Source organism: Pezoporus wallicus, unplaced genomic scaffold, assembly GCF_028554395.1.
Source record: "Pezoporus wallicus isolate ANWC-B61680 ecotype Strahan unplaced genomic scaffold, APGP_CSIRO_Pwel_v1 contig_4131, whole genome shotgun sequence".
NCBI classification, from domain to species: Eukaryota; Metazoa; Chordata; class Aves; order Psittaciformes; family Psittacidae; genus Pezoporus; species Pezoporus wallicus.
In genome coordinates this window covers 8,882,488-8,891,169 of record NW_026641950.1, presented here as the reverse complement: position 1 = coordinate 8,891,169, position 8,682 = coordinate 8,882,488, and the positions used below count along the sequence as shown (strand labels likewise).

The 8,682-nt window shown below is 42.3% G+C and overlaps 1 long non-coding RNA gene across 1 annotated transcript; it reads right to left on the bottom strand.

Annotated features, from left to right (window-relative positions):
- On the bottom strand, positions 1 to 8,085 carry LOC130608349 (uncharacterized). Its single transcript, XR_008974515.1, has 3 exons — positions 8,044 to 8,085; positions 7,176 to 7,279; positions 1 to 229 (listed from the first exon to the last, which is right to left on the bottom strand). It is a non-coding gene; the product is annotated as an uncharacterized LOC130608349 (long non-coding RNA).
- Positions 8,086 to 8,682: the final 597 nt, after the last annotated feature.

Below are 8,682 nucleotides of genomic sequence, written 5' to 3'. Positions count from 1 at the left end.
AGGTTTCTTGCTCTCATGTAAATTAGTATCACCACTGTTACTTCCCATCATGCCTGAGGTAAGAAGTTAGTAAAATGGTGACTCACATAAGCAAGTTTAGCCTGAGCTTTTAGCTTCGATTGGCCAGGCTCTCTGAAGTGCTGTGGTGCAGGGGTTTCTGTTAGGGGACTCACATAATGTCCTCTTTAGAAAGGGCTGTTTCCTTCCTTCTGGTCACAGACCTCTTGACCTGTGAAACCAAACAGGATGCAGAGTAAGGGAAGGAAGGAAGGAGGAAGGAAATATTTTTTTTTTACTTCTGCAGCTTTGGTAAAAATAAGGAATTTCCAAAACTATCTGCAAAATTCCACTCCCAGGCTGCTGCTTCCTTGGGTTCTCTTTCCTTTAAATGTTTACATTTCGTCCCAGAAATGCTCAGGAGTTCTGGCATTTCAGGCTGAACTTGCACCATGTGGCTCACTATGGGGATGGTTCTCAGAGCTCCTCCCTCTGCCAGCTCTGCTGCTTCCCAGAGTCAGCAGCAAAATGAGAAGTACCGTTTCTCATTGAAGATGTTTCATATTTAGAATTGGCACTTGATAAAGATGCATCCTGCACTGCTCCAAGACATGTGGAGGGAGGCAGACACAATATAGTGTCAGGACAGGGGAACTAGAAAGCTGTCAGAGGAAAGCAAGATGAAAGTGGAAGGGAAATTAGGTAAGTGGGTGATAAAATAGTTCTGCTATATAGACAGAAACGCAGAAGGATCAAAGGATCTTTGTATTTGCATTTTATCCTCATTTCTATTCCTTGCAGCTTCCTTCCCCTGCTGTATATTATTATCACCTCTATTATAAAACTTTCTGGTTGTTTGCAATTATCCCCCCTTTAATCTCATGCTAGGCTCTTCCCCTTTGATCCAGTGCAGTACACGCCTCCTTGCCATAGTACTGATTGTGTGACTGCTGCATATATACGTAAAAGCATACTTTTGTTTTTTCTCAACCTGATTTCGCCATTGTGTCCCCAGTATAGTCTAGGTAAAGTTCCGTGTTCTTCACAAAAACTTTTCTGCTTACCTCACTTAGGGTAGCTTCAGCTCCCAGTAAAAATGTTGCAAATCAAAAGCTCCTTCTAGCATTTTTGTTTTATTTTTGCACTTAAGTTACAGTTATAATTGTGTACAATAAAAGAACAACTACAGAAAGGGACACCTAATTATGCCCTTCACTGAGAGGCTGAGCTGAGTTCAGCTGGAAGAGACAAACCTATTACTGGCAGACCGTTGATTCTTTCTCTTCTATTTATTGAAAATAAAAACCAAAAACACAAAACAAGCACCGTCTCCTGCTTCTCCCTCCCTCCTACCAGCCTGCCCTGAGACCACAGCTTACCCTGTCCCATGTCCTTGCAAACTGGGCTTGACGCCAGGACTGGCAGGGCTGAAGAAGGCTGGGAACTGAGGTCCCAAAGAAGAGCTCAGAGAAGACAAGGAACAGAGCAGAGTCTGTCATAAAGTCCATAGGGAAGACACTCCTTCTCCAAAGGAAAAGCCAGTGCTTCCTTCACTGTTGGGAAACAGGAGGCAAAGAAGAACTGCCGAGCAGCCTGGCCCTATCCATCCCTCTGCACAGGGCAGCTCCCTGCTCAGAGGCAGCCATTCTCACACAGGGCTGACACCAGGTGAGACCAGGTAAAGTCCTATTCTGTTTCCTCTCCTCGTCACTGGTTTTAGGACTGTCACACATTTTTAGCTGAGCTGCACCCTTTTGAGTGTATGAAACAAGCTGACCTGGGCTAGCCAGAAAGTCTCATCTTCATTCTTCTTCAAAGGGAACACTGAAGGAACAGTGTTTGGATAGTATGAGGTAGTCAAGTGTATTTGAGAATGCTATAAGGAGTGTCAAAAAAATACCAAACCCCACATAATATTTAAGCAGTGTGTAATATGGAAATTGTTAATTAAACCTTCTGCTTTTATAAGGAACACAGAATCATAGAACATAATGGAAGATTTCTTCCTTACATTGCTCACACAGGCTGAATTCCCCCCAAACAGCTACAATAAGCACTCTGATAGCTCAGGAAAAAAGAACCATTGAAAGGAGCCATAGAAAGAAGGAGAGTACCTGAGCTGTAACTTTTATCCTGGCCTACACAAATCTTTCACAAAGCAACACATCTTCCAGAAAAAGCAAGCTTTTATTCTCCTTGGCTATAAAGAATATCTGCTCTTCATGTCCTCTAGAGTATCAGTTCCCCCTCCAGATTAATTTTCTGTCATTCCTTGACTTCCATATCCACAGTTACAACCTCCTATCCATCATCACCACCATGCTGTCTTCCCTGCCACCTTCCTTGTGAAGATGAGAGCTAGCTGAGATTTCTAAAGAGCAACAAGTGCTTTCATTTTGTTTTCCCTCACGTGAGTTTGGTACTAATAAACATCGAACAAAGGATCTGCAGAGATGAGAATGGCAAAATGTATTTAGATGTTTTTGCCTAAAGCTCTTGCACATGCAGCATTATTTCTCTGAATTAAATGGGAGCACGGCTGTTTCTTACGCTGCTCTGCATTCAAATAAATTCACTAGTAATAAAGCAAGATGCAGCACTTCATTTTCTAGTATTCTCAGATCACAACATGACCTTGATCATCTTTCCACTGCCACCTTCACAGACAGGACTGCAGAAACACAAAGGATTTCCGTATGTTATTGAGTTAAAAAAAGTCCTCAAGATCTTGCTACTCACATCCTTCACATGCTGTACTCTACTTAGATGATGCAAGTACTGCCTTCTATTTCTCCTTTTAAAATCTCAGACAATGGTGAGTTTATTCATGCCCCATGCCCTGGTGATTAATTACGTTCCCCTCTCAGAAAAATACTTTGCTTGATAGATCAGGAGCAAGAAACTGGATCTTGCTAGCAGAACTGAAAAGCCCTGTGCCAAAACACCTTTTGCAGCTGTGAGCATCAACACCCACTCATCACTTTGCCTTTTTCAACCTTCTCTTCAGTAAGGTGCATTAGTCAGGCTCCTGAAATAAGCACCTTCAGGGCATATTTTCCATTCTTGTGGTCCTCCTTTGAACTCAAGCCAGGCTGTGCCTTCCCAGAACATGAACAACTATGGTAATAAATATATCTGATAAGAGTTCAAAGAACATTACCATCAACAAGCCAAAAAACAGCTACTAAGTGTTGGAGAATATTACATGCAGGGGATATATAAGACTGTGGAGGCCCTTTAAGGCTTCCAAAGGGCAGCTGCCCCTTAGGGAGTGTGGATGGGCACAGCTGACATGAATTGACTCATAGGGCTGAATACCCAGCTCAGAGACTTCAAAGATTGTTTGCCTTGGTGTTTCAACTTTCTTATGATGGACTTGATGAAAGAAAATAAGCAAATACTGGAGTCCCTTGGATTAGTTTTGCTGAGTTGCAGTGTTCTGATTTCCTAGGCTTTAGGAGACAAATAATGTAAGTATTGCTGCTGATTTATAGTGGTAGCAGCTCTTTTAGTAGGCTGGTAAGAGGTACGATGTGTGATCTACCTGGTAGCTCACAACACATAATTGTGGGACTGGAGTTAGAATATGTAGATCACCGATGAAATATGTTTGTAAATGTACTCTTTGTCTGGTGTGGTGATGTGTCTGACGTTGACAGAGGGGGGCTAGGGGTAACTTTTGATGTTGCTTCCATGAGAGGTGAGCTCTGGGTTCTCCATTCAGCCTTTCCTGTCTTAGCAGTGCAAAGCAGAAGGGTTCTCACAGGCTATTCTGGCAGCTCAGATTCCCTGGGGTGTCAGAACTTTATAGGTAGCCTTCTGGTGTCAGAACTTTATAGGTAGCCTTCTGCTGTCAGAAGCCCAGAGCTGTGGTGTGCAATGAAATCCTTTAGTGGCCTGTCTCCTAGGCTAAGCTGGAGTCCAACTCCCTAAGTGAGGTATCCCCCATTATAAGGGGAGAGAAATTAATCACTAGATACTGAGGTCTGTCTCAGGTTTTGATGTTTTTTCTTCTGATCTTAAGGTGTGATATTGAGTCTGTGTGATGCATGTTTCATCTGGAATCAGGTTTCAGTAGCATATGTAAGGGTTCTTCTTTTTTCATAGCCTAAAGACTTGAGGCTACGCTCAGTCTGTTCAGGTGCTGTTTTCCGTCAGAGGTCCATAGTCTGTTTCATCCAGAATGACTACAGAACATTTCAGGTGCACAAAGGCTGTTCACCATCTTCTTGCTTAACTGTATCTTAACCACCCAGCAAACCACATGGCAAGATCTGGTGGGAAGTGAACTGTGCCCTGTGCCCCATTTAATCTGCAATGGGGATAGACACAAGCAGGATGTAATTATCCCAAGTGGAAGCTGGCCAGAGCATAGGGCCATAACCCCTCCTTGTTACTCCATGTTACTTGCAAGGGAAGGGGAGAGTGTGCTGGCAACTGCAGTTCCTCAGTTCAGACAGGAGACTGTAGTGTGTATTATTCACCTGCTGACTTCAAACAGAAGAGCACGGATACAAAGGCTGCTGGGGAGAAGGGTGCACATGGACTTCAAAGGAAACACTTGGTTGCCATAGCTCTTCATCCAGACAGACTGGAATAGTTTCTGAATTCTCATTGCAGGGGTCATAACTGCAGGTGTTGCCAGGAAATTTGGTGCAGCAGCCTTAAAGCATACACAAAGACAGTAAATTAGAAAAGCAGTACCTCCAACTGAGGTACAGTCCACAGTAAGGCTGTCTGAACAGGAACTAATATTCCTAATGACTTGCGATAGAAGATGAAAATACTGAGTTTATATTGTTAAAGCTGCAGTACTGAGGACTTCTGCTTCAATTCACGCTAATGCTTCCTTGCCATCAAATTAAACTGGCTTCTTGGAATTGCTCAGTGGTGTTCCCCAACCTCGGCCTTTCTTCTGAGGCTTCAGCTTTATTCTGAGCTGAGGCAGAGCTTGTGGCTGTGCTGATTTCCTTCTTTCACAAGAGAACTGATCTTCTGTTGTGCTGCAGACAGCAAGAAGTTGGTTACTGGAGGAGAAGATCAACATCAGGGAGGAATCAAATTGGAAGAGACATTTCTGTCTAGGAAAATAATGTTAGAGATTAATCCAGTTGATAGTAGTCCTGTTCAGTAAACATTTTAACACTTTTTTTCCTGACCAGAACTTTGAACAGTTGAGTCTTGGTGCCCTTAGTCTGTATTGAGGTCTGTAAATAAGAGGATGATTGTCAAATATATTGCTTTATTGCTTTACAGTTGTTTTAAAACTTGATCTAAAACACTTTTTTTAGGAAAATGCAACTATCAACAAGTTAATATTTTTTTTTTTTCCTAAAAAAAGCCCAAAGTATTTGATCAGTGACTTGTACAGGATTTGGGTTAGGTGTCCAAGGTACCTATCTTGTTTGTTGTTATTACTCTGAAAACACTTCCATTCCATTATTTGTGCCATCCATGTGAGTATAATTCACAGCTTTGTGCAATTCTGTTTGCTTTAGGGAGGCAAAACAGGAGGCAAAACAGGAGGCACCCTTCTGTTGATCCTACTTTTTGAAAGGCTGGTGCTTGTTAGCCTGCTGTAAAGATGAACTTCTGAGCCCTTCTAAGTGTACTTCATTATACCTTGATAGCTGGATCCTACTTTTGGTACAAGCTGAGGTAGAAAATTGAAAAATGGGGGAGTAGGGACAGCAGCCACTGGAAAAGAGCAGACAAAAGATAACACAGTCTGTGCTCATCACAGAGCTGTGCTTACACTGAGTGGAGACATTTTTATCTCAAGCTGGCAATGATTTCTGCTTCTTTGATCCACCAATGTACAGTTGAGGGAACTGTAACAAGAGAGGCTTCAAAACTGGAGGAATATTAATGTGGTATTTTCTAAAGTACCTTAAAGTTATCCGACAAATGTGATTAGACAGTTTGTAGCATGGAAGGGAAAAGGGCTAGAAAGTAGTGGACAGCTAATGAGCACTTTGTGTGGAAAAAAGGGAGGGAGAGGAGGAACTTCCCAAGGAGGGAAAGCCAGTGAAATGTTTGGCTTAGTTGGCAACAAATGAGTGGGGTGGAGGCCAAGACTTTTAAAGGTCTGGCTTATCAGTGTGTAAAGCACAGCCACAAAGCACAGCACCATAATACACACACAAGTGTTTTGCCAAAAGTATCTTAAAATTTTCTTAAAAGAAATTTTTAAGCCTTTCTGTAGTCTCTTACCCATTGCCTATTATCTACACTGTTGTGCACTGCAGTTCATCCCTTTACCGTGTTCAAGTCTTCTCTTCTTGCTTCTCCCTTTTAAATGTCATAGAAGCTCACAGAAAGAGTCTGACAAGTTCAGCTCACCAGCCTTTTAAAAGTGGGATAGGGGAGGTTATTAGTGTCTAAAGTGTGGGCTGTTCCAAGGGGCTGGTGGCATGTGCATGTAATGTTAAGGAGTGTTATTTCTGTAAAGGACAGAAGGCATCAACTCAGGCCTGGAAGGCAAGAAGCAAGCAAATAAACAAGATAAATGAAGGACAAGTTCTATCATTTTGCTTCTTTCAGTTCAGTGCCTAGTACACTAATTTCACCACACAAAATATAAGCAGTGGCAAGTACCCCAGGAACTAAGGAAAAAGAGGAACAGGGATGTTTCCTTTTAGAAGTGGTTTTCATGTGAAATTCCAAGGGTGAAGTGCATTTTTAGCTACTTATTGGCTTTACAAATATGTTGTATGAAAATCCACTTGAATTTTCAGTGAGATTCTGCTGAATTTTCTGTAAGATTCTGCTAAACGAGCTCCATCTGCCTGGATTTGAAGTCAGAGTTGTCCTTCTCCTAGGATGGTTGCCCAAGGCTAGTGAGCCCATCCTGCCCATGGACACACTTTGTCTGACCATTCAGTTGAGACCTGTCTGGCATGGGAGACCCTACCAGAGGCATATGCCACCACCAGCATAGCTCCCAACCTCACAAGGGCACACGAGCTCTTTCCCCATGACAAGGGGATATCTGTGAAAGAGATTTATGTTTACATACAGATTTTTATACTGTTCTCCTATTTAATTAGTGGAATTGTTTGGGGAAATGTAACCTTTTTTCTATACTCCACAGTTTTGGGGAAAGACTGAAATAAAAAAAGGAAATACACAGTTGTGTAGCTGTAGACCTGTGTAGGTCAGAGACTTTCAACACTTACAACATCAAGCACAGAAAGCCTTCCACTTAAGAGTGATGAAAAAGCAGTCACAGCTCATTTCAGAAACACTGCAGACTTCTTCGGGTCAAGCCATGATGCCCCTCCTGTAAGAAGTAGGATCAATAGGCATTTCAAAAGAGGCTTGTCCTCCTCCATATTGATCAGGAAAACCTAGAACCTTTTTAAGCCAATTTACAAAAGTGGAATGGCTGGTGTTGTTCAAGGATGACACTCTCACTGAAATGATGCACACCAATAGCTGCTTCATGGGAGCTGGGAGTACACACTGGCATCACTTTGGGTGAAAAAAATGATTACTCAGTCACTTTGCTCTTCTCTGTGTCTTCACAGTAAGTTTGTACTTACGATTACTGCATTTAAGCACCCTGGTACCACTACAGATTGGATGCCTAAATCCCAAAGGCACCTTTGGAAATTTCAAACTCATAAACCAGAGGACTGTATGAATTCAGCATGTTACCTGCAGAAGTCTGGATCAGCACATCCTGATCCCACGCACATCCAACTTTCTGCTGGAAATAGCTCTCCTCCTCTACTGTATGCATGTGTATAACCTTTTCCTTAACATCTTTCTTTCCTAGATTGAAAAGACCTGTCTTAAAATATGTAGCAGGTGAGCTCGTCACCTGATTTTGAAGGCTCATCAACTTCATAACCCACTTGCTCTTCTGCAGACTGCTCTTTCAGGGTATAAGGGTACTGCTCTGATGAACCTCCAAGTCAGCAAGGCACTCCAGTGAAAGTCTGTCTTAAACTCCTCAGGTATATTCATACAGTGTAACAGGAGGAGAGAGGAGAAAAATCTCAGGGATTTTAAAGCAGAGCTGCTTGAGAAGTGAGAACTTACATTTGTTGTTTTGTTTTTAACAAAGGCAGTTCTTAGGTACACTCTGTTTCCAAGCTTAACTGGACTTCCCTTTTTTCAGGTGTGGCAACCTGTGAGTCAGACAAAATAGAAATGCTTAGAATTACCTGCACAGGCAGCCTTCCTGCCTGAACAAACATCAACCAACCCAAAACATTGTCTTAACCCTGTGAAACTGTCACAACTTGCTTTCAGTCTTCACTGACACAAGAACTCGGGATGAAGGACTGCCTGGCCTTTCCCCCATTCCCTACTCAGGCTATTTGGTAAAAGGACAGTACTAGGCAAAGCCTCTACTTTCCTTTGGTCTTTTTTCCATTCCCTCTTTCTTCCCTTATTATCACAAAGCCATATTCTCTAGCACTGAAGGAACACACTCATTCCTACAAAATTACTGTGGTAAGTGGAAATTTTTGTAAGTAACCTAAATAGGTGACCACAGACATTATTTAGGGAGAAACCTGGGAGTTTGGGGAGGGAGGAGAAGGAAAGCTGGAATTTATTTTGTTTTACTGCTGCTGTATCCCTAAGTTTAGTGTTTGAAAAGCTTAAGTAGTGTGCTGAAGGAAAAGGTTCCTTGTGTCTCTCTTCTTCAAACTCATGCTGGTCTCTCACAGACAA